At 40.6% G+C, this 26,767-nt stretch overlaps 1 protein-coding gene across 1 annotated transcript in view; it reads right to left on the reverse strand.

The window, feature by feature from the left end:
* Positions 1 to 26,767, reverse strand: part of nfasca (neurofascin homolog (chicken) a) — a 172,360-nt gene that overhangs the window by 79,733 nt on the left and 65,860 nt on the right. Inside the window, exon 3 of the mRNA XM_031277295.2 lies at positions 4,552 to 4,596. The gene's annotated coding sequence lies outside the window, so the exon portion shown is untranslated. The remainder of the gene's footprint in view (positions 1 to 4,551; positions 4,597 to 26,767) is intronic.

Consider the following 26,767-nt stretch of genomic DNA (forward strand, 5'->3'; position numbering starts at 1 on the left):
GCATTGTTTCAAGGGCTCAGTAGGGCAGCAACAGCAGAACACGAGGAAGTGGTGCAGCCCTGTTCATGGCAGTGGTTTACAGAAATGGAGGCTCAGTGTGTAGGGCAAAGGTTTCCCAGGTAGACTGGGGGCACAAACATTCATGCACCAGTGCTGCACCGAGCTGGCAGGATTGGTTTGGCTGGCTTCTCTGACAGTGCTGCAGTACACTCGATTGTAGGTTTTTTCATATTACAACCAGGTCAGAATTACCTTAGTTTAGCCTGAGGTCCACCACCTCAGGCACACATTATCATCACGCACACAAACACACACTGAGTACTTCTCCTAACATTACATCACATCAAAGGGTGCCTCATAGAAGCCATTAGACAAATTTTGTCTGGTCTTCCCCTTCTGCGTCTTGTGCTACAGGCTCTAACAGAAACAGATTGGCCTGTTGCAGGCGATTTCTAAAATTCACATGTTAATTTGTACTATGTAAATACAGTATATTGTGTATCAGTAAGCACTGCTCAGTGACCTTCTATGAGTTTTGCCAGAAGCACGCTCAAAGTGCAAATCATGACTCAGAGCAAAAAAACTGTTAACCTACTTCCAGAAACTGCATTCATTTGCTGAATGAGACATTTAAGAAAACAGTTCTTTAAAAGTTATGACTTCTTCCATTAATTTAGATGAGAGAAGACATAAAAGCAGTAAATTATATTTCCCACTTGTTTCACTTCGCCCTCACGTTTTATATTTCTTAAGAGAAGGAACTTAATATGCAAGAGCTAAACAGTTCCAAACCATCAAATGAACTGTGAAGGCAAGCATGATTATTACAGCTACAACGCCTAATCAGCTGTTGAATGGTTTCATTTTCAGTACTTTTCCTGGTTTCAGAGAAGTAATTAAACATTCAGAACAACAGGTTAGAGATTTGACAAAAAAGAATCTGCTCTTTTACAGTAGGTGACATATTGCAGACGCTACAGTACATATTGAAATGTCTTTTATTGTTTTTTGGACTATTATTGTGATCTTTTCCTTAACCTACAGTATGTGCAATTGTTTACCCAGTACACAAAAACACTTGCCACTATTCCATTGTATCAATTATTTTGGATGATGCTGAGTGCTAATGGTGCTCTTGGCACAAACACACTAGGGAAGGCTGAGGAGGTGAAATTACACTGTATTCATGTTGATTTTGAGTGTACATTTTAGTGAGTTAAACATGTCCCAAACCTGGAAAATCCCTCATTTCATACTCATGATTTTGCGAGTAATTGTGTGTGTAGAGTACACAGAGTGAATTTGAATGCCCATGCCTGCAAACAGAGCAGGTCTGTATCTTTTTGTGCATGAATGCTTGTGTTTATGTTGTTCTGCTTTGTATTAGCTGAAGCTTTGGCTTTCCTACTTTTATGTCCTAAATGCAGTTTTCAACTCTCCAAAAATGAAACGCCTCGATTTTTCCACATAATGCAGAAAAAACAACAAAGCAGTCATTCTGAAATTTCTATTTGGAAACTTATTTATTGGATAAGAGCACTACGCACATCACCTACGGCCACTATAATCACAGATTTCCGAACTGCTAGCAGTTGCAATACAACAAAATTCAAACATCAACGTTATACAGACATCGTCTTTAGTCAGACGATGTGTGACTACTCCTACAGTACAGGACCCTCACGTATCCCTAAAATAATGCTTTACTGTTAAGCAGTAAAGTGTTATTTAGTGATAACAGGGTGCAAATATGAAGTTAACTATCAAAGAAATCATATAAAATCAAGTATAGGGGGCATTAGATTACTGCATACCATGTAAATATTTTAATATAATACATTTTAATTTCAATGTTCTGTCATCTATTATTCCATTACTTTTTGTGATGTTTAAGGTTTTTGACTGGTGACTTGATTTGATTGGTATCCAGATATTTTAGCGGGGTAGTGTATGGAAGTCATAATTTTTGTATTAGTGACAACACTATTTACCATACATCTATACTTTTCTCCACTTCTTATTGTGACTTACATTACATTTAATCCCGCTAGTACATTATATATTCACTGCATATATTATGTACAGTGAATGTAGAAAAAACAGATCTATGCTACTCTAAGTTAGCGTGATGGAAAGGTAGGCAGATAAGAAGGAAGTCCGGATGGACCCTCTTTCCCTCTTAGTGAAGAAGCTTGTTCTAAACACAAATCCTGTATATGTCTCTTTTTTTATCTCTCTGAAACAGTGGCAAAGCTGGAGGCATTAACACATTATCCGCCTCCTCAACCATTTCGCTGACCTCCATATATACCCCCAACACAGCATCACCAATTCTGTTCTACAAACACCCCAAAATAGCCCTCCACCCATCACACACAATTACTCTCAGCACCACAGTGCTCTCATGGCTACTGCACACACATAAATAAATACTGTATGTACAAGCAAGCCAGCAGTCAAAGTAAATCACAAACTGCTACAAAAGCAACCGCAGGAAGGTAATAGGCATATACAATGGCGCCAGTGTTCATGCTGTTTCCTGTTAGTTGGTGACCCTCCCCTGCTGAAATCCCAGCCACTTACAGGGAAACCTGGATACACTATATCAAAATAAAAACACAGAGAAAACCTTGATCTGTGAGTCTACTTTGGCCCTGGCCGTATTTTTGCATGCGTCTAGTTTTGTCTGCATTTTGTTTGACAGTGTGTGCTCTGTCCTGTGAAGATCTTTGTCCTCAACCTATAGGTGCCTCTCTGTGACTGGCTGGAGTTGTAGGTTCGGCCTGGCGAGTGTCTTCCTACCTTTTTTAAATACCCGGTTTCCAGCAGTCCTGTGACAGCAGTCTGACATATGTTTTACTTAGAGTTAGCCAACACTTTTTGGGGAGATATATTCCTTTATTTTTTAGTTTTGGCCTTGTTAAATTGTATATCACTTATATTGCTTCAGTCTATTGTCACAACTTCAGTGTTTTGTAGTAATACATTTTTTTTCCAGAAACTGCAATTCAGTGTTCAGACTTTGACTTTTTTACTCTTATGTTGTGCTCCTAGCCACTTAGATGGGGGCATGGTTTGGGCTACTTTTTTGTACCTTTTGTGCAGTTTCCACCAATAAAAAGTTAGCATATATTTCCATGAATCAGCCTCTTCTCTAATCAGAGTACTGTGATTGAGATTGACAGGACACTGAGTTCAGTAGCCTCAACTTGACATGCAATAACTGATAACTGATGACCAACACAACCAAATGTCATTTCAGTTCATTATATCCAGTTTGAATCTATCGCCCTGACCATGGCTCTAAACAGTCCCTCCAGGATTTCACGGCCTTTTTTTGAGATTGTTGCGTCCCAAAATGCCTGATTTTGCGGGAGCTTTTGTAAAAAATTGCAATAAAAGTTGCAATGTCTTTTGTATGTTTGTTGCAATGAAGTTGCGGGAGCTTGTATAGTTCTTTAAAAATAAAAAGGAAACTTGTTTCGGGGAGAATAAAACTACTCTGGGCTGAGATTTCCTAGTAACCTTACCAAAAAGGCTCAGGATGCTGCAAATGTTGGTATAATATGAAAATGGCTGGTGGATTTAAGACAGAAAATAATAATTTATTAAATGAATCAAATTTGAACATATGTGTCAGTGGCTTGTTGATCTTTACATTGTTAGTTAATTTCCTAACCTGGCCTGGGACACACATTCATACTGTTTGATAAAGGACTTTAACTTATCATTGCACTTTCCTCCTTTTCTGCATCTACTGTGTGTGTTTGTGTTTGTGTATGTGCGCATCAGTAGCGGGGGAACTGTATGAGCAGCAGCCCCGCCCCCGCCCGCTGCAGACAGCCGACAGGATTGAAACAGCAACTGCTGACTTTAGAGTGAAAAAACGTTACAGCGTACATTGATGTTAAAATCTATACAGGTTGGCAGGGCGGTCTGAAATGTTTTGCACGGTCTTTCGCTGTACGTTTTGTTGATAAATGTGAGATGTTCAAGTCTCGTCTTCATATCGGAAACCAGCTCTCTCTCACTCCGGCTTGGTCAGTGGCTCTCAGAGTTATAGCCTACTGACGTAAAGTTTGGCACGTGGGACTGCTGGGATTGGTTGAAGTCGCAGGAAACTCCGGTTATTGGTCAAATTTGCGAAAAAGTTGAGGTGATTGGTCAAAATTGCGAGTCGCACCAAAGTCATGGTGATTGGTTGAATTTGCGTGAATTGGCGCGATCGCGAGATCGCGAAATCCTGGAGGGACTGTCTAAATTTTAGAGTCTAAAATATCAGTTGCCTAATTGAGTATCATAAATCCATGATGCTGTCCGTGGTGCTGAAGTAGCAGATGGATTTGTAATTGTTGACGTTTCTAAGAGTCCTGTCACCCCTTACTGTATATACATAAAAATATACACACACACACACTTGCACAAATACAAAACCCTTTTAATAAATGAGAGATCGGGCTTCTTTTCTCTCACTCAGGCGGTAGCCATCTACACGTCTATTCTTGTGAATTCTAAGATGCAGGACTGACAGAAACAGAAAAACTGACTTACGTTGTCCACGCTATCCACCCACTCTGTCCAGACCACTCAACGGACCTGATGAGACACAAAGACAACAAATAAACATTATTACAAACTCTTTAATCATCTTGAGTAAACAAATAACAACGTACAGTTCCTTATGAAACAGAAACACCAGAATTCAACAGATATGGAAGCAATGTCAGCTATTATATTATTATAAACAACTAATATCTGTGGTCACTCTGACTGGACCCCCTGACAGGCTATGTCTCTCTCCAAAAGTCGACTCCGAGTCAACTTTTGCAGAGCCGTAGCCAATGAGAGAGCAGACTCGCGAACGTGCCTCCGATATATTCTACCGTGTATACACATACGCTATGTTTAAAATTCCGAGCAAATTAAAAGATTGTGATTTTCCTATAGCTTACTTTATGATACTACATGGATGTTAACAGCTAGCTTGACAGAGGGTCGCAGAGTCAGTTGGTATTCCTGGTCAGTTTTTATATATACGTATATATATATATATATAAATATATATATATATATAAATATATATATATATATATTTGTTTTATTAGTATAAGCATTGTAGTAACGTTAGCATTGGAGCAATGACAACTAGCCTGTTGCTAGTCATACATTACATTATTTAAACTACAAACTAAACGCAACCTTTTAAGCGGCAAAGTGTGTGACTAGAGTAGAAAACGTACCAACTAGTTTGTGATAGGCCAGATAGAAACTGACAGAAACGTATCAACACCAACAACAAATTGTCTGCAAAATGTGTATGCCGTCGGCATCATGTTGTGGTGAGACAATTCCGCTTTGTATAGTTGTTAGTGACCCAGACAGCAGAGTTGCAGTTGAAAAAAGCCGCCTGTGGAAACCCGGTGTAACACTCAAGTTCAGTGTGCAAAGAGCGACAGTTTAAGTCTAAAGAGAAGACTCCAGTCAGATGTGCTGACTGCTCATTAATCTGTGTAAGTCTGGTTGCAGGAAGAAGCAGAAAATGCAGCACACACAAAAACACACACACACACGCCTCAGGACTGTCTGCAGCAGCGTTGTTTCTTCAACTATGTGTTTGTGCTTTCAAAGAGCTCGTCTGTACGCCAGCCGCTGCCCTTAGGATCACAGGATGCTCTTTCCCTCTTTCTTTTTGTCCCTCTTGTCTGTGTTGCTGCTGCTGCAGACACTCACACATACACAGAAACACACACTAACACACAGTATGCCTGGAGGTCTGTGGAAAAGCCTCTATGAAAATATAAAACATACACAAATACACTGTATCTCCAATACAATTTGTGCTCCAATGACAACAATGTTTCAGTCGATACAATGAAACTATACATTACTGTGCAAACTACACTCTTTTTACACACAACTGCTGCTTTACCCACACACTGCTGACAGTCGACAGGACAGTCGGAGGTATACTGTAGGTGTGTTATGCTGTTAGCGGCTAATGTAGCCTGCAGATGAGATGTGCAGCGGGCTAGGTCTGCTAAGATCACTTCTTTTTAACTTCACCCCCACAGATTTCCATACGTCTTTAGCCCCAACCGACTCAAGTTGAGGTTACTTATCATACTTTGCACATCTTCCTCTGGAGGAGCAGCAGCACTCCCTGATACCTGTAAACATACTTTGATGTGTAAAATGAATGGAGAGTGCCTTGAAAGCTACCTGATTTCATACAGCACCCAATAGCACACTCAAATCTCTAACTGTCCTTCCAGCTTACTGATGATAGTTTAACATTCAACATAGTTGAGTTTTAAAACACCAAAAATATTTTTTTTCTGAATAAATGGCATTGATTGATAAGTGCAGGTTTGTTAAACACTGAATCTACTGATCTCAGCTTATCAGCTATTTTCATTTACACATGGCATTTAACATGCATCTCATTGCTTCATGCCATTAAAGCAAAAATATAAGGTTGTTGTGAAAATAAACAGATAACAGCAAATTTCAGTCCCCAACACTGCACATCCACTGGATGTAAAACCTATGTATTCATTTGGTAAACACACTTTGAAAAATAGTGTCCTTTATTAAGTTATTTCACTAAGTGGGTCACAACCTGTGCCAGTTGTTTCAGTTGTTATCATGCAGGCCAGCGGTGCTGCTGAGCTTCTGTCTCATTTGGATAGTACATTTCTCAGCAACCTACTAAAAACATAATGCTTTCTGCATGGATCTACTTAAGGCTATTTGGGGTCTATCTTAGTAACCTCATGTAATGAATACTTTATGTAATATGCCACAGCTTTCATGTAGATTTGTTTGTTTAAAAATGACTTAATTCTGCGATTAAATTCGTTATAGTGTATGAATGTAAATGCATCTACGTATCAATGCACTCAGCTGCATTATAAAAAGTATATTTAGAGTGGTTAAACTTTCCAAATATCAATATTTATAAGCTGTTACATCATCCTTAACTCTACCTGATGACTTAAGAGTTCATCCAGGATGTGTTTAAGCAGTACACCCCCTCTGACTACAGTATGGTACATATTGAACATCTGGGGGGAGAAATGTTTAACTAGGTTAAGTGTGTTGCCAAAGGGCACAGCAGTAGTATGCCCTACTTGAGGAGACTGTGCATGTGAGTAGGGCTGCAGTGCTGTGTAACACTACTGACAAACACAGCAGACACTCTCCCTGTCAGCTTGTGTTGCAGCAGCACTGTCGTAGCTGGCTCGGGAACACGCCTGGAGGTCTGAACCTGATCCAACTTCACCTCAATGACATTCTGTTTGAAGACAAACTGACCTGACCACCGCAGCAGCACAATTCCAACAAAAAAAAATTATGTTTTGGCTCACTTGTTTAAAGCGAGGGTTGACTGTGAGGCGACTGTGGGTTAGTTACAGGAAGGACTGGATATGGCATGCAGTGGTTATAGTTAAAAACACAATCCAATCAAACATTGTGGCCTGTGTAGTTGAGTGTAAATGTTACCATTCATATTCAAACCATGGCGATCATGTCATGGCTGAAAACAGTTCTACATGCCAATCATGACTTCAGCTTGAATGTACAGTGTCCTAAAACCAGTGTTTGTAGATTAATTAATTTTCTCCTAAATTTCCAACTAGCATCCTTTTGGTTTCATACATTGTAGTCTCACTAATGAGATCGCATATGGCTTGTTGCAATGTTGATACCAGAAGTGGAAAGTAAGTCTAGTACTTTAGTACTGAACCTAGCAACCATTTGGAGGTCGCCTACTTTAACTTTTGTACAATTTATACTTGTAGCAGTTGATGATGGTCACTCAAAAACTTACAGTGAATCTAGAAGCTGAAAGCAACAAGTGGTCTTCATGTGAATATGTACATTAGTCATGCTTTGTAAATCTATCCTCAGATTTCAATAAATGGGATTTCTGTCAAATAGTCCCACAGATTGTCATACCACAGTACTACTGTCTACATTCATTGCAAGTGAAATATTGACATTCTTTTCAAATGTTCCTTTTTAGAATATTTTCTGCTTTTCAATATTTTGTGTATTTTTTAGGCATTTTCTGTATACTATGCTATACAACCATTAACATTTTTGGAATGCCTCACTGTAAGCCTTGAGTGTTAAAGAAGCACTCCCCATGTTGCTGTCTTACCCAGAACTAGTGTGTTTCCACACGGACTGTAAATATGAGACTGCAATCTATGTGTGAAGTGAAAAAAGAAACTCCATCCAACAAACCCAGTATAGCTCTCTCTGAGCCACTTTCAACAGCCTCATGGGACAATGAGGAGTGTGTGTGTGTGTGTGTGTGTGTGTGTGTGTGTGTGTGTGTGTGTGTGTGTGTGTGTGTGTGAGAGTGTGTGTGTGTGAGAGAGAGAGAGAGAGAGAGAGAGAGAGAGAGAGTGTGTAAGGGCACTTTGATGTCCAGTCTATCACCTGCAATTCCCTGATCTATAACAGATCTAGCACTCACCAATTCACTAATGACTGTCCCAGAGGTGTGCGTGTCTGCGTGCGTGCGTGCGTGCGTGCGTGCGTGCGTGCGTGCGTGCGTGTGCGTGTGTCTGTGTTATGTACACATCCATACATGCACATTACTGCCCACCCCCATACATCCCCAACCTCTTTTTCAACCTCCAGCTATGGCCTTTGAACCTAGTCCATTACTGTGCCACAATCACACACACACACACAAACACACACACACACACACACACACACACACACACACACACACACACATTGGCAGGTCATGGCGATGTCATGAATAGCTGATGCACACACTGGAAGGTCACGGGTCACATGCTAACAAGGTTGTGAGGGAAATGTCTAAATGACATCGTTTCCTTAGTATAGATGGTCTTTAAAGGGGTAGACATGACAACCACTCTCAGGAGCTGTGTAGGAGGTGTTGGGATCATGTTTGTGTGCAACAACATACTGTAAGTAGTATTTCTGAATCCCGACTTATTATTTAGTACAGCACAGAAATATAGTATGTGGTTTCTAAGTTTGTTCACTACTATTTGCATCATTACAGATGGTCGTCCTATAACTAAATATTTAAGCTTTGGGTTCCGTCACCGATAGTTTTAGTTGTTGTGCTGCTTTGTTTTTTATGTTTTATCCCTAAAAATTACTTATTCTATAAATTCTTTATTATCCAACATTTTCTAAAGCAATCATGCAGATTGTTTCTTCTACCTTACTGACAGCCATTCACTTTTTTTTTCATTTATGAAAACCATCATGCAGAAACTTCAGACTTGCTAACGCTGGGTAGTCCATTACATTGAATATATGTTGTGATTGTGTGATAACATCATTATCTTGTGTGGTGATGCAGTTGAAAGTGTGAACTTTGACTTGTGATGCATTTATGTGCTGATAAGGGGCTCTGAAATCTGAGATATGAGAGTTGGCTGATGAACAGCTCTGTTAGTGAGGGCAAATCAAATCCAGAAGACATACAATAAGCAAACATGAACTCGGGCAACTAAAGTGCTGCTGTTCACTGTTCAACACGCTGGGCTCCAGTTTTATGGTAATACTGCTCAAATCCAAGGATTTTATTACTCAGCAAATACAAAATAGAACTTACACTGACTTATTAGCAGTAATAGTTTTATAGTATTATAGTATGACCAAAGTCATTCCTGGGTTCCAGAAAGGTCTTTACTGTCCCATAAATCTATGCTTGACCAAAAGAAAAACAAATCTTTACGCAGGGTTATCATCTTTTTTTTGTTGAGGTGCTCAACAGCATCTTAAAATCATTATTTGAACTCCATTCATTACATAAGACCTTAAGAGCTTTTGAGAGCTCAGGAAAAAGCTTTATACTTGAGTTTTCTTCATCAAACTCCATATGCTGAGGAAAACTGTGGGATGCATTTGAAAGCTCATGAAACAGCAAGTAAGTGGACCTTGGCATGACAATGTTAAAGATATTGTAATTCGGCACAATGATCAATATAAGCCACTGAATTACATTACAAATCAAACTTTCTACATCTCACCTCTACGACACATACTGTACTTTATTTCCCTTCAGAATGTAGATTAGATTCAGCGTTGAAGACTGTCCCCTTCCACTGAACATCTATAGACATTTATAGACAAATGATGTATCGTGTGAAATTAACCCCCTTTTCCTTGACTAAACACTGCTCAGTTAACCCTCAGCCCCTTTATAGAAGCAGAGCAGGGACAAAACACAGCGGTGTCCGATTGCAAACCCAGCCCTCTGCACTGAGCACAATCTCCAGGGAAGGTAAGATGGAGGAAATGTGGATAGAGGATGAGGGGAGGTGCGGAGTGAACGCGTGGTTGCCAGGCGATACATGTTTATATGTGGATGTCATGCTTGGAAGGAGCTGTAGCTTGATGTTGCAGAATGACCTACTTTAAATCAAAAGGGAAAGAAGAGCAAATGGAAAGGAGAGGAGACAAAGCGGGGATGCAGTGGAGAACGAGCAGGTTCACTGGTTTGGACAGAAAAGAAAAGAGCATTAATGCAAGACAGAGATGGACAAAGAGAAAGATAAGAATTAAAGAGAGGGTCAAGCAACAAACAGCAGAGGAGGGATGCTGTAAAAGTGAGAGAGGGCAGGATGCAAAGTTGATTGACTGGTAGAATACACGGACTGAAGCTGATATTTTGTGCTTTTAATCAAAATATCTTGGTGACAAAAAACAAAACACGCCAGATATTCAGTGTTTTTAACAGAAATTGATTTCTGTCAGTGTGGAAAAGTGAAAAATGGAAAATGGAAACTATGAAACCCAGCTGTATTAATACTGATGCTGTTGTAGCACTATAACTACAGTATGTTTAAAATATAATATTGAAATTTCATTTTGGGCTATCAATTGCTTGCAAGAAGGAATCATTAACCAAAGCTTACAAATCACTAATTTGACAAAGGAAATAGCACTGATTCCAATAATAAATAATCTGCACACATTCTCAAAAAATGACAAAAGCAGGAGTGGTCGAGAAAGCCGGCGAGGAGAGTGTAATTCTACAGACACCAAACCCCCCTCAGCTCTGCTTCTCTTCATGGACATCGGATTCTCTACCAACCCTTTGTATGCTGTCTCAGGTTTGCCTTGAACCAGCTGTTAGTTATGCTGTTAAGTTAGACTGCCGGGGGACTTCCTATGACACACTGAGCTCCTCCTCTCTTTCTCCATCTGTGTGTGATCATGTCCCATTGATGCATGTTACTAACTTAAGCCCTATTTCAGCTTCTTACTCTGAGTCCTTGTGCTTTCGCACCTTGCAGATTTGCTTGGATTGTGGTGGCACCTGGATCGTGGTTGCAGCTGCTGCTGTGGTCCTGCTCGACACCCACCCACCCATATTTTATCTTCAGTGTTATTATAATTGCCACTATTCATAATGTCATTCTATTATGCCCACTGCTATAATTATTATGAGTCATATATCTCTTCTTTATATCTTTCTATGACAAGTCAAAATAGCCTCCTTTATAATTGCAGATTACAAACCACCCCACAGTGGTGTGAGGCATTAAGGACAGGAAATGAGCCAACAATATAATTATCACTGGGATGATCAATATTAAATCAGGCAAACTGCACAGTTTTTAATAAAAGATCAATATCAGCCATGAACTCCGTCTAGAGGTGACCATATCCACAATTGGTCTGTATGTTTCTGAGTATTTACACACAAAAACACACAAGAAAAAAGCTAGCATAGCAGACAACAAGACCACATCATGTCAAGCCATCCAAATCCTCTGCAGCTCATGCTGTCTGAACAGGAAATACAAGAGGCGGGGGGACCCCAATCAGTTTGTTACCCCCTGTCAGTTTCTACCCATCATACCCACAAAGACAGGATGGGGGCAGACAGAGGGTGAGGCTGAGGGAGGAGAGACGACAGGGAAAGAGGTTAAAGATGTAGACAGCAACACATCAGCAGATAAGAGAGAGAATAGATGTGGTGTTAGAGAAGAGAGGAAGAGAAGAGGTGAAGGAGAAAGAAACACATATAGGGGCATGTATTACAGTAGTTGATACCACTGAATCAATAATAAAAATGGCAAATACCGTAATTCCTCAAATAAAAACCAGGGCCTTTATTTACCTGAACTGCAGAAGGTACCCAGCTTTTATTTGAAGCAGGCTTTTGTTAGAGGCAGGCCTTTATTTCTAATTCCATCTGTTTGATAAGTATAATTGTTTTAAATAAACTGTTTCAAATGAAAAGCAAAAGGGCCCTATTTTAACGATCTGAAATGCAAGTATCAAACGCCAAACACAAGTAGCTTTGTGGGCGGATCTCGGGCGCTGTTGCTATTATACCAGCGGGATAAATGACTTTTGCACCCGACGCAAATCTAAAATGGGTTGGTCTGAAGTAGCTACATTACTCATAGGTGTGGTTTGGGCGTAACATGCAATAAACCAATCAGAGCGTCACATTCCCTTTAAAAGCAGGCACGCTTGTTCCATGGCGGATTGCTATTATAATGGTGGAGTTGCTAGGTGCACGCTCTTAATACATCCATGGGCGCACGCCAGGAGCAGTTTACAGCCAAGCAGACTGACGTTTGCTATTGATTATTCTTTTTGACAAAATGTAAATAAAGAAATGTCACAAAAACATACTTTCCGATGTTTTGGGCTCACTGTCACTGATTCACGAGGTTATGAATGCATGTTGATATTTTTGCAATGTAGTCTAACATTAGAACGAGATTACCTCACTACAGACGATGCAGCTCTTCTGTCTTTCCTCTCCCGTGCTGCCGCTGGGGCATTTGGGTTAAGTGGCATCGGCACATGCAGTTCAACATCACATCTCCTTAAGTCCTCTAATATTTCCTCATTCATGTCATCAACACATCCATGATTCATGGAAATGTGTAAAACAAGGTCATATTTTTCCTTGTATTTATGTATGGTTTGCAAAAATGGGAACTGCTTGGTCCGTGAGATGAGAGAAGCAAAGTGTATGCGCGGTGTGCACACTCTAAATTACGGCCAAGCATGTGCCCTTAAAATAGCATCTGAATAACGCGCCACTGACTTTAGTCTAGGTTTTTCCTGGTCTGTGGCGGAATTGTTTTCTGAAACTGCAAAATAGCACTAGGGAACATTTGCACCGGTACACGCCTCCTCTTTTTGCTGAACCGCCCCCGGGAGCGCAAGTTCATTCCCTAATTTACCGACGTGAGTCTGTGGAGGGAAAAGTCCGCTGTGCGTCGGGTGCAAAATAGGAATGATGTACAAAGTCAATTGCGCTGGGTGCAAGATAGGGCCCATGGAGTTCCAGTGGACAGAGATCATTAATTTTTTAAGAAACATTTGCAAAAATATCACCATATACAACAACAGCCAGAAGGGCGACAAAGCAATTTGGGTCAGAATTAATCAAACACCACCATTGTGTCAGTTTGAACCCTGTAAATGTACCGGGTGTTTATTTCAAATACAGGTACTACAGTATTGCTGGTAGATAACAATAAGAGCATACAGTAGTTTAGTAAAACACATTGCTGGTTTGCAGCAACACACCTGTATCTGATTAACGTTACAGACGGTAGCTATTTGTTTCTAGCTCCTTGCTACCTTTTTTTCCTCCCACCTCCAGCTAGCCGTGCTCTGCTCTGCTCTTGTCGGCTAATCTTGTCAGCTCATCCTTCTGTTTCTTCCAGTATCGGATTCTCCTGGGGTCAATGTCGAAATGTCTCGCAGTTTTTTCACCCGAGTTTTCCTCCGCATACTTTAAAACTCTTTTTGTTTTGTTGTTGAAAAGTCCGTCACCAGCACCAGAGCCCTTCATTCTCTGCTAGCACTAAATGAGACCCATGTTACATCCAAAGACTGTATATAAGAATGGACCAACAGATCCCGTTGCTCTGGACGGAGACCAGTGAAGGCCTTTAGAAGCACTTTTCCGGTGAGCGCTGAGCGTTACTGCGCAGCCTCCAACTGAGAGAGACGACGTAAATGTGACGTGAGCAACGTGTCTGAAAGTTGGAAGTCTTCTGGTAGCTGTGCCAAGAGAAATCTTAATCATTCCCAATCTTGCAGAGACGGAGAGCGTAGGTATATGTAAGGAGATAGCATGGACACAGGCTAATTATTGGTAACTAAAATGCTAGTTAACATTAGTAATTAAACTTAAACAGCTAATGTAAGTCTAAACTGCCTGCGAGCTTCTCCTGTACTATACGGTAATTCCTCTACTATGCGACAGTAAGTCGCGTGGTTATGACACAATCGTTAGCCTATTTTTACAAAAACGTCTGCTACGGAGCCATAACGTGAGGTACAAGGTAATGGAGCCTTTTATACATTGTCGTGTTTCTTTAGAAATAAACAATGGACAAATAAAGTCTTTAAACGCTTCAGATGTAAAGATATTCGCTGTCAAAGTGACGCCAAAATGAATGGCAGTCAATGGAACGCTAACGGGGGGTGATCGCTTTGTAGCATCAAAATGGCGCCATAGGAGATTCGAGCTCTGAAGCGAAGCTTACCCCCTTGGTTACATCCAATGTAGCTACTGCCATCTATTGGCACCTGTACGTTACTACAAACTACACTTGGCTGAGTTACATATACAGCCACATTGACTACAATACCGGTAGGACAATAATACTTTGATTAAATAATACTTTTTGAGTACCATACTCCAGAAAAACATGAGAAATGTGGAAAAAAGCATAAATAGGCTATATTGTTGAATCTGTTAAATTAAATTGGTAGAAATGTACATTACGATGAACTTGAATTTTGTTTTTACTTAATATTATATGAAAGGCACTTAGGAGATTATCCACACAAATTTTTCCCCGGCCTTAATTTAAGGCCGACCTTTATTTGTCCGTGTTGACCACGCTCCCGGCCACTATCAGAGGCCCGGCTTTTAATTGACTACCGGTTTTTATTTGAGGAATTATGGTAGATTGCATTTATATAGCGCTTTTCTAGTCTTAGAAAGCAGAGAAGAAGAACTCAACATGCAGACTGCGGGGCCAGTGTTCAAACCACCAACCTTCTGATTAGTGCTGACTGCTCTACCTCCTGAGCCACAGCTGCTCCTAAGACAATATGAGGGTATTTAGGGTCACAAATACATACTATCCTCAGCTGTGAAAACGCGTAATCGGATTTGTGAATTTGAAAATACCAGAAAGTCAGAGAGAATAAGGAGGAGAGAAAGAGAAATGTGTGAAGAGTAAAAGAGTTGTAACATAAATAGATCAGGGTTGAAAGGATAAAGAGAGAAGAAGAATGAAAAAGAGAGAGAAATATGGGGTGGAAAGAAGATAGGAGGCCTATTACATATTTAGTGAAAAGTAGTCTTGCATTGCCAGACTCTCCAGATTCTCCACAGCTCTGTGTTAGCGCTGCAGTAAGGTCTGGCTACACCACCCATCTATTCTGGGATAGAGGAAAAAACACTCTGGCTGGTTTGTATTTCTTTAAACCAATCACAACCGTCCTGGGCGGTGCCAAGCCCCAGCCCCTGAAAGCGGGTGTATAATAAAACCTGGATACACTGTTGGAGGCGGAGCCCCGTTCATTCCTATGAGAGTTGAAACCAAATAACAAGTTCCATGTATAAAATTACCCAGATTATTGACGCAGCTTCCGCACTGTGGCCCATTGATCAGGCGCACTCTGCTAACTTGAATGGGGATTAAATGATTCAATCGTGCGGCTGTTCTAGACTTGTTATCGGATCTAATGGATCACATTCTCATAGTAAAACGAGTCATTTTGCGCTGTGTATGTATCCACTGATTTACAAACTTCTATGGGAAAATGTCTTTTTGGGCCCCATGGCATTCCATGAAGGATACGGAAGTTGTGAAATTGCACCGGATGTTAGGCTTTATCCCAGCAATGTACATCCCTTGAGCCAGACTAAGTGAAATAGCAACAGTGGTTGAGCACTGAAATTATTTGAACAAAAAAAGTAAATGTGTTCATTGTCAGGATGTCTTTTATTTGTTTTAATCTTATTTATTCTCTGCACTTTTAATATACCATTATTATAAAAAAAACTCAAGATGTGTACAGTATATACTATATCTTCACCTTCCCATAATGACCGTGACGTTCCCCTCTCCAACCCCCGTCATTCCCTTTCCTCTCAAAAACAATGAAACAAAAGCTGAGTTGAGGTATAATAGTGCATTCCATTTGTACTCAAAGTCGGAAACACGCCCCCTGACCTCAGATTTCCGAGCTCGGAACTTGGACAATCTCGCAGTACGCCGAGTTCAAAATCCAAAATGGCTGCTCCGTGCATCAACAGTTGTGAAAGCTATAGTAACATACAGTTATTAGCATTTCGGTCATATTTGTGTCTCCCTAAATCAGTTGTACACAAAGTCCTGTCCAACTTCTATCTGTGGACATGCTACACTATCAACAAATTTGATCAACTGGTATTGCTAACAATGGCTTGACTTGGCTAGAGCTAACACCACAATATAAAATCCGACTCACTCAGGTGTGACGTCATTCCCAGCTCCGGCTTCCGAGTTCCGGGGTAAATGGAATGCACTATAAGCCAAAAGTCATGACACAGAATTTAGTTTTCCACATCATCTCTGGTTGTCATCACAGCAATCCATTTCCTCAAAAGTGGGAAAAGGGTTTACTCTATGTTCAAAAGAGAAAAATTGTCCAAGGCACTCTTCAAACAAAACAAATATAAAAAGCCTTTATTTAATTGGCTATTTCATCTAGAAATCTTAGTACATTAAAAATAGATGGGCAGCAACCCACATATAGCGGCACAAAACAGCCTTTTTCAGGGTGTTTATGCTTTGGCCAATACTTGATTTCCTCTAATGAGCTGTGATTTTACACCTGATAACATGCTGGCAGGTGTTTGATGTCTGTGTCTCTCATGTTACCCTAAACCATACTTGTGTGTTACAGAAAATGCTTTTTTGATAGAACATAAAACATTCTGTTTGTGTGTGTGGTGTGTTATAGAAATCATAAGACTATTTAACAGTAATTTCCTCATTTTAATAAAGAAACTAAAATTACAGGACCTGTTTGCAGCGTTTTCTTTATTGGTGTATCTCTACATGACTTAACAAAGAACCCTCCTCCTCTATACTCCAACTGAAATATTGAAGACCTCCTGCTGACATCCAAATCACACTAAAGACGTCCCCTCTCACCTTTGTCACGACATCACGTATTCATGACATACAAAGAGGCTATTTAGTGATCCCTCCAGGCACACTGTTCACAGTCAAAAGCCACACCCACCCACTGGGAGCCGGCAGCCAGCCAAATATGCTCACCGCCACAATAAAAGGCTTTCTAATATAGTCAAACAAAATCGAAGCACAAAAGAACCATGTTAAGTCCACCACTCCATACTGATTTATATATGATTTAACCATTTGTTTATATGGTGTTGTAGTCATAGTAATATTTGTGTTATTTTTATGTGACCATTACCATTTTTTTTCCATATGTAATAATGCTCTTTATATTGTACAGTATTTACAGTATGGCTGCGGCAAGCTGGAGGTTAAATAAATGTTAGGTCAGCTCTGAGGGCTCAGCCAGAGGCTTCTGACAGGACCGCTGCAGCTCCACGGGAAAGGGCTTACTAAGGCTGAATCCTCACTGCAGCCTGTCTACGTGTGTGTGTGTGTGTGTGTGTGTGTGTGTGTGTGTGTGTGTGTGTGTGTGTGTGTGTGTGTGTGTGTGTGTGTGTGTGTGTGTGTGTGTGTGTGTGCGCTTCTATACTTGATGAGGAGTGCACTTCCTTACAAAGACAGAGGGACTAAATTGTCCATGCCCAGACTACTGCACATGTACAGGCTGACACTGAAATCGACAAATGATTTTTAAGACCATGATAAGTCTGGACTGCACTGTGCTAACATAGAATGTCGATAGAATGTTGACATGAATGACATCATCTTGTCGACTAGTATACAGAGTTTAGTGTTCAGATATTGTGCCAAACATTTTTACAACTGGAATTTGGACCTATCTGAACATGATCTTGTAGTGCCGGTTTAGACCTGAAACCTGAATGGAAATGGAATGTGGAATGGAACTGCGATTATCAAAACTTTGCATCATATTCAGTGACAAGGTTCATGAATGATCAGTGCAACATTTTTAACATTCAATTCCAACGCTGATTTATTTCTATACAAATTCCTGCATAGCAACTACAGTATGGTTAACACATGGTTAAGGCTATAAGATGGTTATATACACATTTAGGTATGGCTAATCTATGCTTAAAAACAGGCAATTTGTTAAAGGAACACGCCGACTTATTGGGATACTAGCTTATTCACCGTATCCCCCAGAGTTAGATAAGTCCATACATACCCTTCTCATCTCCGTGCGTGACGTAACTCTGTCTGACGCCCCCACCGCTAGCCTCGCTTAGCACAGATCCTGGAGGTAACCAGCTCCATCTAGCCTACTGCTCCCAATAAGTGACAAAATAACGCCAACATTTTCCTATTTACATGTTGTGATTTGTATAGTCACAGCGTGTACAAATAACAAGGTTATATGAGACACAGCCATCTTCTAACTGTATACAAACTGGGAAGTATATCTATATATATATATATATATATATATATATATATATTCTCAGAAGGCGAACCACTGCTACTTCTGCTACTTGGGCGGGGTGATTTGCACGCAGCACCTGAGAAGTGCCGTGGTGAGGAGCAGAGAGTAACAACAGTGCTTTTCAGGGGTCCGTTTCAGAAAGCAGGTTTAGTGAAAACTCTGGGTTTTCTGTTTTAGAAAGAGAGGTAACTTAACCTCAGAGTCAGTTACTATGGTAACTGAGTCTGTGAACCTAACCTGGTCGGGAGCAGGTTTTCTTCAAGATACCCAGAGTTTCTCTCAGTCTCCTCCCTCTGACACAGCACTCTTTCATTTCCTCATTCATTCATTCAGTCTGTATCAGGCGCATTTTAGCGCCGTTTGTTATCTGCATGAATAAAAAAACGTATTGGTTTATGGCAGATTATAAAACGTTTTTTTCTCAAACATTGCATGTCCTTTTGTCGATGATCCCGTTGATGAAAAAGCTGTATTACTTCACAGAGTTTGCGTCGGGAGATGATATTGAGTCCCGACTAGATGTATTTTCATTTCCACATATTTGAGATTTGAGACAGATTTGAGAGGTATTTTCTTCACAGTCGATCAGATATATACCGTATCCGTCCTCATATCACTAACATCCACCATCGTGGACATGCTTTTACCAGCAGATTCTTTGTGTCTCGCATTACGTTTTTTGCAAACGGTAGTTTTCTTTACAACATTGGTGATGCGGATCATATTAGTAAAGCCACTGTATGCAGAGCCGTCAGAAGAGTGAGACTCGCTCTGAAACGTTTTTTTAAACTTTTTTGTAGTGTTCCCTGGCCACAATTTAGTGAGAGCCATTAAAAAGAATGAAATGATTATAATTATATTTCTGTTAATGATCGTGGTGCTGCAGGCTCAGAATGGGATTAGCTTACTTTTTCACCAGCAGGATTGCACCTCAATGAAATTATAGGTGTAATACCATTCCAGTTTTCACCAGTAATATTATAGGTTACCTGTGATTAAATATGAAATTAATACACTGTCAATGCTTACGCGTTGACTAGAGCAGCAATGTTCTCCTACACCAATTATCTCTCTTTTACAGCAGCTGCTGTGTTGCTTTTTTAATGAAATACATGTTCAAACTCGCTGTATGGGCGCATGAGTATTTCCGCCGACCAGTTTGTTTGTGGTTGTTGCCATGGTGAATCGTAGTATCATGGCTCTATTCATGCTGCCTTTTTATTGTGGTGGTGCACGCGCTTAGCTCTGAGTCAACCTAAGTTGAACCAACTTAAATCAGCTGTTCTGGAACCGAAAACTCAGAGTTTCCCATCTCAGGGTAAATCAACTCAGAGATCAGGGTTAGAGTCAGAGTTTGTTAAACCTCCTTCCTGAATCGGACCTATAAATCATATAAATCTACAATCAAGCAGACATGATTATCACTCTAACTGAATACCTTACAGGTACATTCAAGACTGCTGCAACTAACAAATATTTTCATTGTTTTTAATTCAATTCAATTCAATTTTATTTATAGTATCAAATCATAACAAGAGTTATCTCGAGACACTTTACAGCTAGAATACGTCTAGACTACACTCTATAATATACAAAGACCCAACAATTCCAGTAATTCCCCCAAGAGCAAGCATTTAGTTTTCCATTAATTGCTTCAGATATTCAAAGTATGATGAGTACTACTGTATACTAACATGAGTGGAAACAAATTGTTGCCTGGAAGGTAGAATACCCATATAACATCTGTAGCTCAGGAGGCAACGCAGGTTGGTGTCCTAGAGCAAGACTTAGAACTCCAAATTGTTGCCAATGATGTAAGTTTGTGAAATGAAATATCTTTTTTGTGCATGTAATAGGTTTACAAAGTGAAAAAGCCCAAAGTCCACCCCAAAGGGACATACCATCTCCAACAGAAAACACTGTTCACAAACTGCTCCAAACAGCTCTATTGTAGTCCAGCCTTTACTTCCATGACAAAAGTGCGTCACTTTGTAACACACGTTATAATGCTCGCCTAGCTGCTAGCGTGGCACACCCTCATACTCTGTAACAGACTAGCTAGTAGTGCTTACCTACTGCGTATTTGCGACTCCCAACAAAGATGGAATAGAAGTGAGATGTCTCACTCGGTAGCTAAAACGGAGAGCTCAACACACAGGGTAAAAAGAGGAGCTGCAGCAATGTGTCGTACAACAAAAATATGATGTTTTTTGAAAATTAAACCATGTAAACCTATTCTGATATAACCTCTAAATACAATTATGAACCTGAAAATGAGGATAATATGAGCTTTAAGGTCAGGAAAAGAGCCGTCAATGGCAGGCTCTCACATGTATAGTAATACAAGAATGTGTGTGTGTGTGTGTGTGTGTGTGTGTGTGTGTGTGTGTGTGTGTGTGTGTGTGTGTGTTTGTGTCTGGAGGTAATGTTCCTTTGTGCCAGCCAGAATAAATGAAAGGGTGCAGTCTGGCCCTCTCTCTCTCTCTCTCTCTCTCTCTCTCTCTCTCTCTCTCTCTCTCTCTCTCTCTCTCTCTCTCTCTCTCTCTCTCTCTCTCTCTCTCCCCATCATATTTTAAATGAGCTCTCCCTCTCTCTTCCTTTATCCTCCTCCTCCTCTCCTTCATTCTCATTTCTGTCAATCTTTTGTTCTCTTTGCCATCATGAGCTCATCATATTTGATTGTTGTTTGTCTCTATCTAATGCTAAACCCACTCCACTTACCTTTCTCACTTTAACTTCTTTCATCACTCAATCTTTTATATAATATCATTTATATCCCTCAAGGTACTTTCTACTCGGTCTATCACTTCTTCTTACCCTTTTGCACCCAATTCTCTCCTCTCCTGTTATCTCTCCTCACTTTTTCTATCCATCCATCAATCCATCCTATCTGTTCCTCCATGCCTCCATCACCCACTGTGGTTCACCCTACACCTCATTAGCACATCTGGATCTCAGATAACCCCACACCCCCTGCCCCCTCCACCACACACACACACACACACACACACACTCTCTCTCTCTCTTTCATCACCCTCCATCCATTCTCCTTTTTCAACTTCCTCTTTTCTCCTCTCCTCCACCTCCATTCCTCCTCGTCCAATGAAAAAACTCCCCGGTCACCAGGGCTCCTTAGCAACAGCTCCACAAGGGGTAGGAGGGATGGAGGTGGGGGAGGAAGAAATAGGGAGATATGATGGGGGGTAAGAAGGGAGGAGGAGGAGGTGAATGGGGAGACCAACCCCAGCGGGAGTGTGAGGCTGGAGGTGTGTTTGCCATTATCAAAGCATGCATCTGATGAGTGTGCGTGTGTGCATGTGTATATAGGGGGGAGAGAGAGGAAAAACATATAGACCTGAAAGGGATGAAGCAAAGTGAAATCACTGTGTTTTGCATGTGTGTGTGCGTGCGTGCATGCGTGTGTTTGTGTGTGTGTGTGTGTGTGTGTGTGTGTGTGTGTGTGTGTGTGTGTGTGTGTGTGTGTGTGTGTGTGTGTCTGTGTGTGTGTACGCTGAATTCCCCGAGAAAAAGATGGCAACTGTATATATAATCCAGAAGGCATCGTTTCATAGTAGCCACCAGCTGGATTGTATGTATGTGTGTGTAGATGTGGATGTATGCATGCATCCTGGAGTTGACAGGGAACAAGGTGCACCCTGCAATAACACCCCACAGTCATATTTCATCGCCTGGCTAACACTCTTGATCTCTCTGTACACACAAAAACAAAAGGCCAGTGTTTCTACTTTATATTCTAAGACATAAAATAAGGGCCTAATAGCAAAGTCAAAGATGGGTATGAAAAACAAGCAGACTGCCTTGTAAACTCCCAAGTGACTTATTGAAAGAGTGAATGAATAAACATGAATCTAGCATGGTGTTTTCTGGATGTGGTGTAAATATGTCCTTTTATGCCTCAACACCAGCAAGCAATCACTAACCTTCATTTTTTACTCAGATTACAGAAGATCATAGGAGAGACTCATGCAGTAAGACACTTTCAGCTAAATAGCTCACATGGTGTGCAAGTATAAAATACAGAAAAAAACACAAATCTGAGTGGCTGATGGCTTTATTTGGACAAAAGCTGTTGATATTCAATGTTTGGTTTTTGATAGTAACCAGCCACCATCATGGCATAATGATTCGAAAAGATTATCTAAAAACCAATATGGATGTATCTTCAGTTTCTGTTTGAAGCCAGCAAGACACTAAACAGAAATTCATTTAAAAATCACAATTCAATAAACAATTCAAATACAGCACAATAATAAATAGATATCAAACTTTTTTTGTGGTGTTGACCAGTTTGAATTAAAGGTTAGAAATAATTTTAAAAGCAGAAAACGTTTCAGTAAATGTATGTATGTCATTACAAAAATGATATGCTAAATATCAATTCTCATTTCAGCCAGAAGACAACTCAAAGACTTGACACACACATTCAGCACATAGTGTGTGCTGCACATTAATGTGATGTGTGCTGAGGTCATGTGTAGGGCTTCCATCAATATGTCATGAAGAGGCATCATGCAGGACACACCTTTTTGTATTTGCTTTAAGACAGTTTCTCTGTAAATGTTCAAAAGTAAATGTCAGGGTTACTCTTGCGTATATTAGCCCTCATGCTTACTCTTACTCTTAACAGAACGCGTTTCATTTTCTCTGAGTGAAGGGTTAGCTTTACTGGCTGGATTAGATGTTTCCAGAGATCTTTGTATCTTGGCATTAAATATTTATTGACTGTGTAGTTCAGTGGACCTGGAGTGAGTTAGCTTAGGAGCTGTACTGTTTGTGCGTGTGCGTGTGCGTGTGCGTGTGCGTGTGCGTGTGCGTGTGCTTGTGCGTGTGCATGCGTGCTACCAGGCCTAATTTGCCAGCATGGGCCCCCTGCCTTGAGGTTACCACAGTGATTAAAGTAATTCTGCCATTGGCTCGTCTGTCCTGCAGCCACACACAAACACACACACACACACAGACACAGACACAGACACGCACACACACACACACACACACACACACAAACAGTTGTCCTTTCCAATTTCTCTTCCATGATTAGGCCATTACCAAATTTCATTTTCTCAGGTTTCTTTCTCCCCCTCTCTGCTCTTTTCTCCTTTTTTCTCTTGCCAGCTGTAAAATGACATTAAGTCCATAATCGGATGTGTGTGTCTACTTATAGGGACACAGTGAACAGACACCTCCCTGTCCTCCATCTCCCTCTCTAATCATTCATTATGTGGGATGATATTTCATCTCACCCACCATCTCTTCTTATACAAAACACAGCTGCTAAGCTGTTTTTAGATTATGTTTGGTGTATAATATGTAAGGGATAATGCAGAGCGAGCCTCTCATTATTGAGAATTACAGTTCACTGAGGTTACCCGTTGATGACGCCTGCGTTCCGGTCAGGACGGTTAACTTTACGGCTGATGAGCACGGCTCTGAGGCAGAAGCCAGGTCGCCCCGGTGAGAGAACTAACCATGGAGCTAACTAATGCTCTGTTTGCACTGTTGCCATTAGCGCTATTAGCGCTCCCAGTTAACTTCCTCCACCCTCTCTCTCCCTTTGTGATGCGCTGATCAGCGGTATGAGCTCAGCATGCGCACAAATACTGATTTAAAAACATAAACATAATAACATTATAATACCTCCAGACCGCAGACATACTCGCGCTTTCCGCTTCAAGCTGCTTCCGTGTTCTACTTTGCCCTGTTAAACAAGGCCCTGTTAAACTGTAAATATAGATAACATACAGAATATCTCAACCTTACTATAGTGAAGAACCACATGTCCTCTTTGTTCCAGCCCTCTCAGTTCCTCATACTGCTTTCTATTGACACACCAACACCAACAGCTCAGTATGTGTGTGTGTGTGTGTGTGTGTGTGTGTGTGTGTGTGTGTGTGTGTGTGTGTGTGTGTGTGTGTGTGTGTGTGTGTGTGTGTGTGTGTGTGTTTGTGAGGAAAGCCCCCCCCCCCCGAGGGAACCATGGTGTTAAAATGACTGACATGTCAGTGTGCATGTGTGTGTAGTGATTACTGCTCTAGTGGAGTGGTTAAAAGGTGTGATAGTGTGTCTTTGTGTGGCTGTGAGTGTGAGTGTGTATGGACACACGTTTAGGGGGATTAGGCAGGTGTATTTCTGTATATGTGTGTGTGTGTGTGTGTGTGTGTGTGTGTGTGTGTGTGTGTGTGTGTGTGTGTGTGTGTGTGTGTGTGTGTGTGTGTGTGTGTGTGTGTGTGTGTGTGTGTGTGTGTGTGTGTGTGTGTGCGCAGATGCTTTTGTAAGAGTTGGTTGTTTTTTTTTGCTGAGTCTAAGAGAGAGAGAGAGAGAGAGAGAGAGAGAGAGAGAGAGTGTGTGTGTGTGTGTGTGTGTGTGTGTGTGTGTGTGTGTGTGTGTGTGTGTGTTTGGAGCTGCTGACAAATCTAATTAACACTTTGGAGATATCTATCAGGTACAAAATACACACACGCACACACACACATCCGTCCCTTAGAGGAGACAGTGGGCTGTTTCACGGTTATACACAAAGCACAAAACATGATGAAGGAAATAAATATCTACATTTATAGTTAAAAAGCAGTCTAGGAACAGCACGAGACAAAAAAAGGAAGATTATATAAGAAACATAGACAAATTGAAATTATAATTTTTATGGAAAAAATGCCAGTAAAAACAAAGACATTTCCCTAATTTTGCTTCTTCTTTTGAGAAAGGCTGTTCCAAAGTCAACAGTGGCAACAATAGTTTTACGCCAATCCCAGAACGAGCCTTCATGTCCAGCCACCATGACTCCATCATGACTAAAACATTGAGCAAATAGCATAATGCCGCTCTGCTTTTCTTCTTCATCATTATGATCACTGAGATCTCGATTAAAAACCCAAATAATCAAGTATTTATGATCACAATGCTGTCTTACAGCTGTACTGAAGAATCTGCAGCATTTCTATCATAACTACCACACACACTGATGGTGTCTGACCAGGCTTACATCACTGTTCTAGTACTTTTCTTTTCCCTGAAATGCACAGGCAAAAGCTCTGTTTGAAAAGCGCCGGCTTAGTGTGAATGGAAAGCAAAAAACAGATGTGCTTAATGTCTCCAGATTCTTGAGCAGTTGGAGCAAAACTGGTCCTGACTTACTGAGGTTATAAAGTTTGGATTGCACTAAGGATAGATTTGTGTAATGTTTCTTTAATTGATAAGTGCAAAAAAAATGCAACAGGCGCTAAAATATTAAGCTAAGATTAAAACTGTGGAATGATGTGAGAGTGTACCAAGAAGTGAGCCCTGGACCACACATTTCAGAAGCTACTACAGAAATATAGGACATCTTTTCTGGCCACCGTCTGAGCCGATCCACAAAGACACAATGGTCAGCAGTGTTGTACTTTGTTATCTGGAGCATTTTGCTATTTAATAAACACAACAAAAATGGAAAAAAAAAAAAGTGGAGATCAAGAAATGAAAACAAATCACTTAGGATTGATGGATAGATAAAGTGATGCTGAAGCATACATCTTCTCTATCCATTTGTCATATCTTTATAACTGGGTAAATTCAAACGAGAGAGCATCAAACACAGGCTATCCCAGTAGCAGCACTGGTCCTAAATTGAAGGAACCATTTCACGAGTGAGTGGAGCAATGGCCAATGGCAAGCTGAGCCCTGAGTCCTAGCCAATCAAGAGAGTCATTGAGTGGAAAAAAAACATGAGAACGAGTCACCCTGAAATTGCATTTTTAGATTGAGGTCAGCCATCACCCCGTTTACTATAATGATTTTATGACACATATTAAAAAGAGATATATACAGATGTGCTGGCAGCGCTGATTTACTCTTTTATTATTTAGTGATCTTCAAATACCCTTATTGTGATTTTGTCTCAGTCTTTTTTTGGAAGCACATCACTAATGTGTGTTTTCTACTGCATGTCCCTGAGTGGCTATCACTGCTAATGCTAACCATCCAAGCTTGTGTGTGTGTGTCCTTCCAATTAGTATGCCCTAATGCATACATGTCACGTTCTAAGCTGATTTACAGTTGAGATTAACCATGACATGTACACAGTAGCTTTCTGATTTGAAAGAAGAGGCAGAAGGACATTGTCTTTTAAAGATGT

Source organism: Sander lucioperca, chromosome 6, assembly GCF_008315115.2.
Source record: "Sander lucioperca isolate FBNREF2018 chromosome 6, SLUC_FBN_1.2, whole genome shotgun sequence".
Taxonomy (NCBI): Eukaryota; Metazoa; Chordata; class Actinopteri; order Perciformes; family Percidae; genus Sander; species Sander lucioperca.